The sequence below is a fragment of the Carassius gibelio genome, chromosome A25 (genome assembly GCF_023724105.1).
Source record: "Carassius gibelio isolate Cgi1373 ecotype wild population from Czech Republic chromosome A25, carGib1.2-hapl.c, whole genome shotgun sequence".
NCBI classification, from domain to species: Eukaryota; Metazoa; Chordata; class Actinopteri; order Cypriniformes; family Cyprinidae; genus Carassius; species Carassius gibelio.
In genome coordinates, this window is record NC_068395.1 from 18807569 (window position 1) to 18817737 (window position 10169).

Here is a 10169-nt window from a genome sequence, read left to right on the forward strand (position 1 = left end):
TACTAACCAGGCCCAAACCTGCTTAGCTTCCGAGATCAGACGAGATCTGGCATAGCCAGGTTGGTATGGCCATAAGCGAAGACTGCCGCAAAGAGAAGGCTATTTAGAGATCAGCCAATCTAATCGCCAGTACATTATATAAGTAGGAAAGAAAACCCAAAAGCTTAAAGCACCTGGTATTCCTAGCCGGTCTCTCATCCAAGTACTAACCAGACCTAAGCCTGCTAAGATTCAGAGATTGGGCATTGACTCTTTTTTTTTTTGGCAAAATTATTATATAATTTGTGAAATTTTCCAAAAAGTTTAAAGCACCTGGTATTCCCAGGCAGTCTCCCATCCATGTACTAACCAGGCCCAAACCTGCTAATATTCAGAAATCGGGCATTGACTCTATTTTTTTGGCAAAATTATTATATACTAAGTGAAAATTTTCCAAAAAGTTTAAAGCACCTGGTATTCCCAGGCAGTCTCCCATCCATGTACTAACCAGACCCAAACCTGCTAATATTCAGAGACCGGCATTGACTCTATTTTTAGGCAAAATTATTATATACTAACTGAAAAATTTCCAAAAAGCTTACAGCACCTGGTATTCCCAGGCGGTCTCCCATCCAAGTACTAACCAGGCCCAAACCTGCTTAGCTTCCGAGATCAGACGAGATCGGGCATAGCCAGGTTTGTATGGCCGCAAGCGAAAAATGCGGCAAAGAGAGGGCTATTTAGAGATCAGCCAATCTAATCGCCAGTACATTATATAAGTAGGAAAGAAAACCCAAAAGCTTAAAGCACCTGGTATTCTTAGCCGGTCTCTCATCCAAGTACTAACCAGACCTAAGCCTGCTAAGATTCAGAGATTGGCCATTGACTCTTTTTTTTTTTTGGCAAAATTATTATATAATTTGTGAAATTTTCCAAAAAGTTTAAAGCACCTGGTATTCCCAGGCAGTGTCCCATCCATGTACTAACCAGGCCCAAACCTGCTAATATTCAGAAATCGGGCATTGACTCTATTTTTTGGCAAAATTATTATATACTAAGTGAAAATTTTCCAAAAAGTTTAAAGCACCTGGTATTCCCAGGCAGTCTCCCATCCATGTACTAACCAGACCCAAACCTGCTAATATTCAGAGACCGGCATTGACTCTATTTTTTGGCAAAATTATTATATACTAAGTGAAAAATTTCCAAAAAGCTTACAGCACCTGGTATTCCCAGGCGGTCTCCCATCCAAGTACTAACCAGACCTAAGCCTGCTAAGATTCAGAGATTGGGCATTGACTCTTTTTTTTTTTTTGGCAAAATTATTATATAATTTGTGAAATTTTCCAAAAAGTTTAAAGCACCTGGTATTCCCAGGCAGTGTCCCATCCATGTACTAACCAGGCCCAAACCTGCTAATATTCAGAAATCGGGCATTGACTCTATTTTTTGGCAAAATTCTTATATACTAAGTGAAAATTTTCCAAAAAGTTTAAAGCACCTGGTATTCCCAGGCAGTCTCCCATCCATGTACTAACCAGACCCAAACCTGCTAATATTCAGAGACCGGCATTGACTCTATTTTTTGGCAAAATTATTATATACTAACTGAAAAATTTCCAAAAATCTTACAGCACCTGGTATTCCCAGGCGGTCTCCCATCCAAGTACTAACCAGGCCCAAACCTGCTTAGCTTCCGAGATCAGACGAGATCGGGCATAGCCTTTTTTTTTTTTTTTTATCTTTTTATTTAACTTTCAATTCACAGTTTTCTATTGCATTATTCCATCCGATTGACTTTCATTTCAATACATTTGTATGATTCGTTTTTTCCAATTGATCAACTTAATTTTTCATAATCATACAGCAATAAAAATATAGAACATAAATAAAATACACACAAATATGTTTACATTTACTTAATTGACATCAGCCATTCTCAACCAGATTGTTACTCTTTACCAATTGAAACATATTTCTTCCCCCACATTTTGATGTATGAACTTATTTGTAGTCAAAAAAAAACTCTTTCCCCTCTTTATCTCCATACTTACAAATCAACTCTACATCTCTTTGTATCATTGACTTAAACATATCTTTTACTTTTACCTTTCTCCCTTCGAAATGTGCATAGTTCCTTCTTAGCACTACTGCTAGTCTGGCATGACTCAGAACAAAATTAATTAAACAAATGTCAGTTGATTTCCTTTTCCCGAAAGTTCCAAACAAAAACAATTTTCCCCATTCCTCCTCGTTCTCAACTTTGACACTCCAGTTTTCTAGTAACAGATTTTTAAGAAAATCAAAAAAATCCACCAACTCTTCACATCTTAAAAAGTAATGTAAGAAACTCTCATGGCCATTACCACATACGTCACAAATGACATTTACCTCATTATTTATTTTGTTTAACACCACATTTGTGTAAATTCTATTATGTCTTATCAGAAAGTCATTATTCTCACACTCTATACTGTTGTATTTTATGTTTAAGTTTGACCATATTTTCTTCACATCTAAATCTTCAAATACTTTCTTCCACACCTTTTCTGATGCTGGTTCTTTTATAACATCAACTATTATTCTCCTGTATATATTCTTTACACTCATATTTTTTAATTTGTTTTTCTCAGCATTATCATCCACATACATCTCCGGCATACATTTTTCCACGTTAGATACATATTCACGTTCGATCATATTAGTCCACTGCAAAGGTATACTTGATTTAATTTTTCCATATATTTTATTTACTTTCTCTCTGTTCTCCATTCCTTCCAGATCACACACAGTATCATAAATGCAGTTATTTTTTAGAAATCCTGGAATAACTTCATACATAATGTCCTTCACTTGTTTTATACCCCCTTCTATAAATTTACATTCATACAATGTTTTATTTTTATGTTTAATCTTTTCGTTGAGAAATAGTGGTAGATTTTTAATCACCTGTATGTCTTCACATTCATATTCTATTTTGGGAAGGAACTGTCTCCATGCCTCTAATACTTCCCGATATATTTCTGGTATTCCTTCCGTCATTGATTGCTTAAAGCCCATATACCATCCATTGTCCCCTATTCCTCCCACATCATCAATATATTTCCTTAAGAATTCCTTCCACCCATAATCCCATAGCCCTCCCATATATTTTTTCACCGTTTTTATTCTCATCGCAGCCCTTTTTATTTCTAGGTCCATCAAGCTTAAGCCTCCTTCCCATCTCTTACCCACCAATGTTTTCTGTGCAATTTTCACACCTTTTCCCTCCCATATAAAATCACATACAATTTTATTCAATTCATTCATCACCCACCCTGGCATTTCCATTACACTCATTACATAAACACAAACTGACAACAGCAGGCTATTTACTACTATTACTTTCCCATTTAACTTTAATTTCCTCCCTTTCCACGTTGCACTTACTGTTCTTATTTTATTAATTACCCCAGTCCAGGTCACATCTCTTGCCTCTTTGCTTTCGACCCCTAAATATACCCCTAATACTTTCATATATTTTTCCTCCACTCTTATCCCTACCTCTACTCTCTCTACCTCCCCTATATACATTAATTCAGATTTATCTACATTTATTTTTGCCCCTGATGCCTTCCCAAACATCTTTACTATCTCTAAAACTCTTTTTACACTGTTTCCTTCCCTCACTGTAATTGTAGTGTCATCTGCATATTGGTTTATAGTACACATTCCTCCATATGGCAACTCAATACCAACTACCCTTCTATCCCTCTTGATTAGAGTGGCTAGAGGCTCTACTGAAATTGCATATAATAATGCAGACAGGGGACAGCCCTGTCTCACTGACCTTCCTATCTTAAACCTGTCTGTTAATACTCCATTTATTTTTATGCAACTTTTTGCCTTCTCATATAGTCTCTTCACCCACCCTATCATTCTACTTCCAAATCCAAACTTCTCTAATACCTTAAATAAGTATTTGTGTTCTACCCTATCGAATGCTTTATTCCAATCTATCCCTAATACTATTCCTCCCTTCTTATCTCGTTTCATGTACTCTATCACATCCCTAACTGTCCCTATCGTGTCTGCTATATCCCTGCCTGGTATGCTGTAACTTTGTGTTGGTTGCACTATACTTCCAATCACTTTTTTCACTCTGTTCGCTAAAACTTTAGTCAGTATTTTATAATCCACATTTAATAGACTGATTGGTCTATAGTTCTCTATATTCAACCTATTCCCCTTCTTATACACCAGAGCTATCACTCCCTCTACCATTCTATCTTGCACCATCCCTGTTCTTTCCATCTCCTTGAACACTTTAACTAAAATCGGTGCTACCTCTTCTCTATATGTTTTATACCATTCAATACCAATCCCATCACTCCCTGGACTTTTTCCACTTTTCAACCCCCCTATTGCCGCTTCTACTTCCTTCTCATCTATCTCTCTATCACACCACTCTGCATCCTCCTTATTTAGAATATTTTCTACACTTTCTAATACTCCATCTATACTTCTCTCATCCACTTCTCCTCTCTTATATAATTCTCCATAGAATTCTTGAACTCTCTCCAAAATCTCTACATAGTCTTTGGTTGTTTTGCCCTCTTTTGTATTTATTTCATTTATATATGTTTTACTTTGTCTCCTTTTCTCTAGCCCTAAAAAATACCCTGTGCATTTCTCACCTTCTAATGCATATTTTGCCTTGCTTCGTAAAATAGCTCCTCTGCATTTCTCCCTTTCATATTTTTCTAGCGCCATCTTAACCTCTATATATTTTTCCATACTGTATCCTTCTTCATCTTCAGCCTTAACTAACTCCTCTCTCAATCTTTCTCTAAGCATAATTTCCTCCTTCTTCATCTTTCCTCTTCTTTTCTTACTGTATTTTATACTAATTAACTTAATTTGATCCTTTATTTCCTCCCATCTCTCCGCTATTGTACCCTCTAATCCACCGTCTCTTGTATACTCATCTATCTTCTCTTCTTCCCTATTTAATAGATCCTTCATCTGTATCTCATATTCTTCCTCTTCGATATACCCTGCATTCAATATCCACATCCCTCCTCCTACCTCCTCACTCCCTACCTTGATTCTGAACCTTACACTATCGTGATCACTTAAACTATTTACCTGATGTTTTATCCCGTCTATGTATCTAATTATTTCCTCTTCAACTAACACTAAATCTATTCTACTCTGTTTTAATATACCTTCTCTTAACTGCCTTCTAGTAAATTCTCTTTTTTCTGGATTTTCATACCTCCACACATCTATTAACCCCTTTTCTCTCATTATCTCCATCAACATTCCCCTAGACTTTTCCCATCTAAATTTTACCCCCTTTCCCACATCCAATCTGCTACATTTTATATTAAAATCTCCCACTATAATACATTTCCCCACAATCAATCCTTTTAACTCTTTCAAAATTTCCCTCCTGTCCCCTTCTATATTTGGAACACATATATTTATTAATCTAAAATCCATATCTCTATACATGAATTCAACCACCAAGATCCTTCCCCTCTGGTCTTTATACACCTCTCTTATACCTTCTACAATATCTTTTTTAAATAATATTGCCACACCTCTTGCATTTTTTGCACCATTATTATAGTATATGTCCCCTCTCCACTCTTCTCTCATCTCCTTTACTTTATCCTCCTCCCAGTTTGTCTCCTGTATACAGATTATATCACTCCGATAAGTAAATAATAGTTTTTTCATCTTGTTTTTATCCCTTAACCCATTTATGTTTATTGAAGTTACAGTGGCCATGAGAGTAACCCAGAAGAAAAACTAAACAAAACCAGGAACACATGCACAGTTCATTCATACATCACATACCCGCTCGTGGTTCTTTTATCTGCTCAACCTGTTCTCCGTCCATCTCAGACTTCCTCTTTGAACTCAGTCTTATAATCTTTGTTTTCAGTCCATCTTTCTTTTCACTGTCTCCCTTTTCTCCACCTCTGCTTTCTATCAGTTTCTGTGCAGTATTTTTCTTTGCCTCTTCTTTACCTCTTTCTTTCACATTACTTTCATCTGTCTCCTCCTCTTCTTCGATCACTTCCGACTGCTCCATCTCCTCCTCCTCCTCCTCCTCATCCGCTTCACTGAAACTTTCAGCTGTGTCTCGCCATTCCATTTTGCTTCTTCTCTCACTATCTTCAGCTCCGTCTTTCTCTCCACCGCTCACCACATCAGTTGTTTCCTCCTCTTGCTCCTCTGTCAGAACACTGCTCCTCCTTTCACCTTTTTTTTTACCGTCCACTTGCTCTCTCTCTAATCCCATCCATTCTTCACAATCTCTTGCATAATGGCCTCCACCATTGCACTTGAAGCATTTTAATTCAGGGCACTCTCTAATTATGTGCCCTGGCTTGATACAGAGTCTGCAAACACGTATTTGCCTATCATGGATGACACGAAAATATTCGGTGCCTCTCAGAGTCTCAAACTTTGTGGAGTATGGTAGTGAACATACCTGTTCTGTGAAGCGAACTTTTAAGAAACGTGTCCCATCAACTATATCTGTTCCAGGCCACACCCGGCGTTTGATTGGTGAAAGTGGTCGTACTCCCCACTCCTGTAGCTTGGCGAGTATCTTCTCATCCTCTAAATACACAGGCAGATTGATAAAGGACACCACCATATCATTATTCATTATATCCCTGGCATGCACCATCACTCCTTTCACTCTCACTCCATCCATTAGTTTCCTCTTTGCCTCTTCATCCTTCATTGTGAGCTCATAGACCCTTTCACCTCTCACCCTGCAGCCAATCACTTCTCCACACTCCTTCTTTACTCCTTTCAGTAAATCCATCATTGAAATCTTTTCAGTTCCCTCCACCTCTACTTCCACAGTCAGCTCTTTGTTGTACTTCCCTTTTGATTTTCCTTGCACTGCTCTGCTGTTTTCTTCTCCCTCTTCCCACAAATGTCCTGTGACTTTACTTGAATCCTGTTGCTTTTGGATCTCTGCTTGTTTGACTTCACCTCTTCTTTGCTCCTCCTCTTCATTCCTCCCATTGCTACTTTTTCTCATCATGGTTAGTTCTGTTTCTTTATCTGCAGCCATGCTGTGCATCTGCAGCATGCTACAATGAGAAAAATGTCAAAAAAGTCCCCCAGACAGCCTAAGCTGTCGGGGGAATTTATTAAAGTCAGCAATAACTATCCAGCAACTAATGTCCCAAACAGAAATCAAAACTGAAAACCAGGATATGTAGAAACAGACGGTTAATTTAAACAAACAGAGTTGAGCCTTTCTCCCTGTGCTGCAAGCCTATCACTTCCTGTTGGCTCTCTAGCGCTGCCAGGATGGTATGGCCGTAAGCGAACACTGCTGCAAAGAGAAGGCTATTTAGAGATCAGCCAATCTAATCGCCCGTACATTATATAAGTAGGAAAGAAAACCCAAAAGCTTAAAGCACCTGGTATTCCTAGCCGGTCTCTCATCCAAGTACTAACCAGACCTAAGCCTGCTAAGATTCAGAGATTGGGCATTGACTCTTTTTTTTTTGGCAAAATTATTATATAATTTGTGAAATTTTCCAAAAAGTTTAAAGCACCTGGTATTCCCAGGCAGTGTCCCATCCATGTACTAACCAGGCCCAAACCTGCTAATATTCAGAAATCGGGCATTGACTCTATTTTTTGGCAAAATTATTATATACTAAGTGAAAATTTTCCAAAAAGTTTAAAGCACCTGGTATTCCCAGGCAGTCTCCCATCCATGTACTAACCAGGCCCAAACCTGCTAATATTCAGAAATCGGGCATTGACTCTATTTTTTGGCAAAATTATTATATACTAAGTGAAAATTTTCCAAAAAGTTTAAAGCACCTGGTATTCCCAGGCAGTGTCCCATCCATGTACTAACCAGGCCCAAACCTGCTAATATTCAGAAATCGGGCATTGACTCTATTTTTTGGCAAAATTATTATATACTAAGTGAAAATTTTCCAAAAAGTTTAAAGCACCTGGTATTCCCAGGCAGTCTCCCATCCATGTACTAACCAGGCCCAAACCTGCTAATATTCAGAAATCGGGCATTGACTCTATTTTTTTGGCAAAATTATTATATACTAAGTGAAAATTTTCCAAAAAGTTTAAAGCACCTGGTATTCCCAGGCAGTCTCCCATCCATGTACTAACCAGACCCAAACCTGCTAATATTCAGAGACCGGCATTGACTCTATTTTTAGGCAAAATTATTATATACTAACTGAAAAATTTCCAAAAAGCTTACAGCACCTGGTATTCCCAGGCGGTCTCCCATCCAAGTACTAACCAGGCCCAAACCTGCTTAGCTTCCGAGATCAGACAAGATAGGGCATAGCCAGGTTGGTATGGCCGTAAGCGAAGACTGCCGCAAAGAGAGGGCTATTTAGAGATCAGCCAATCTAATCGCCAGTACATTATATAAGTAGGAAAGAAAACCCAAAATCTTAAAGCACCTGGTATTCCTAGCCGGTCTCTCATCCAAGTACTAACCAGACCTAAGCCTGCTAAGATTCAGAGATTGGGCATTGACTCTTTTTTTTTGGGCAAAATTATTATATAATTTGTGAAATTTTCAAAAAAGTTTAAAGCACCTGGTATTCCCAGGCAGTCTCCCATCCATGTACTAACCAGGCCCAAACCTGCTAATATTCAGAAATCGGGCATTGACTCTATTTTTTGGCAAAATTATTATATACTAAGTGAAAATTTTCCAAAAAGTTTAAAGCACCTGGTATTCCCAGGCAGTCTCCCATCCATGTACTAACCAGACCCAAACCTGCTAATATTCAGAGACCGGCATTGACTCTATTTTTTGGCAAAATTATTATATACTAAGTGAAAAATTTCCAAAAAGCTTACAGCACCTGGTATTCCCAGGCGGTCTCCCATCCAAGTACTAACCAGACCTAAGCCTGCTAAGATTCAGAGATTGGGCATTGACTCTTTTTTTTTTTGGGCAAAATTATTATATAATTTGTGAAATTTTCCAAAAAGTTTAAAGCACCTGTTATTCCCAGGCAGTGTCCCATCCATGTACTAACCAGGCCCAAACCTGCTAATATTCAGAAATCGGGCATTGACTCTATTTTTTGGCAAAATTATTATATACTAAGTGAAAATTTTCCAAAAAGTTTAAAGCACCTGGTATTCCCAGGCAGTCTCCCATCCATGTACTAACCAGACCCAAACCTGCTAATATTCAGAGACCGGCATTGACTCTATTTTTTGGCAAAATTATTATATACTAACTGAAAAATTTCCAAAAATCTTACAGCACCTGGTATTCCCAGGCTGTCTCCCATCCAAGTACTAACCAGGCCCAAACCTGCTTAGCTTCCGAGATCAGACGAGATCGGGCATAGCCAGGTTGGTATGGCCATAAGCAAAGACTGCCGCAAAGAGAAGGCTATTTAGAGATCAGCCAATCTAATCGCCAGTACATTATATAAGTAGGAAAGAAAACCCAAAAGCTTAAAGCACCTGGTATTCCTAGCCGGTCTCTCATCCAAGTACTAACCAGACCTAAGCCTGCTAAGATTCAGAGATTGGGCATTGACTCTTTTTTTTTTTTGGCAAAATTATTATATAATTTGTGAAATTTTCCAAAAAGTTTAAAGCACCTGGTATTCCCAGGCAGTCTCCCATCCATGTACTAACCAGGCCCAAACCTGCTAATATTCAGAAATCGGGCATTGACTCTATTTTTTTGGCAAAATTATTATATACTAAGTGAAAATTTTCCAAAAAGTTTAAAGCACCTGGTATTCCCAGGCAGTCTCCCATCCATGTACTAACCAGACCCAAACCTGCTAATATTCAGAGACCGGCATTGACTCTATTTTTAGGCAAAATTATTATATACTAAGTGAAAAATTTCCAAAAAGCTTACAGCACCTGGTATTCCCAGGCGGTCTCCCATCCAAGTACTAACCAGACCTAAGCCTGCTAAGATTCAGAGATTGGGCATTGACTCTTTTTTTTTTTTTGGCAAAATTATTATATACTAAGTGAAAATTTTCCAAAAAGTTTAAAGCACCTGGTATTCCCAGGCAGTCTCCCATCCATGTACTAACCAGACCCAAACCTGCTAATATTCAGAGACCGGCATTGACTCTATTTTTTGGCAAAATTATTATATACTAACTGAAAAATTTCCAAAAAGCTTACAGCACCTGATATTC

The 10169-nt window shown here is 38.0% G+C and overlaps 4 non-coding genes across 4 annotated transcripts in view; all 4 read right to left on the reverse strand.

Annotated features, from left to right (window-relative positions):
- LOC127947771 (5S ribosomal RNA) overlaps positions 1–77 on the reverse strand; it is a 119-nt gene extending 42 nt beyond the window's left edge. The window contains exon 1 of the ribosomal RNA XR_008151562.1: positions 1–77. This exon is cut by the window's left edge and continues 42 nt beyond it. This is a non-coding gene — a ribosomal RNA (5S ribosomal RNA).
- A 497-nt stretch (positions 78–574) lies between these two features.
- On the reverse strand, positions 575–693 carry LOC127947553 (5S ribosomal RNA). Its single transcript, XR_008151351.1, has one exon. It is a non-coding gene; the product is annotated as a 5S ribosomal RNA (ribosomal RNA).
- A 7533-nt stretch (positions 694–8226) lies between these two features.
- Positions 8227–8345, reverse strand: LOC127947650 (5S ribosomal RNA). The gene has a single exon (XR_008151445.1). It is a non-coding gene; the product is annotated as a 5S ribosomal RNA (ribosomal RNA).
- A 908-nt stretch (positions 8346–9253) lies between these two features.
- On the reverse strand, positions 9254–9372 carry LOC127947673 (5S ribosomal RNA). The gene has a single exon (XR_008151467.1). It is a non-coding gene; the product is annotated as a 5S ribosomal RNA (ribosomal RNA).
- Positions 9373–10169: the final 797 nt, after the last annotated feature.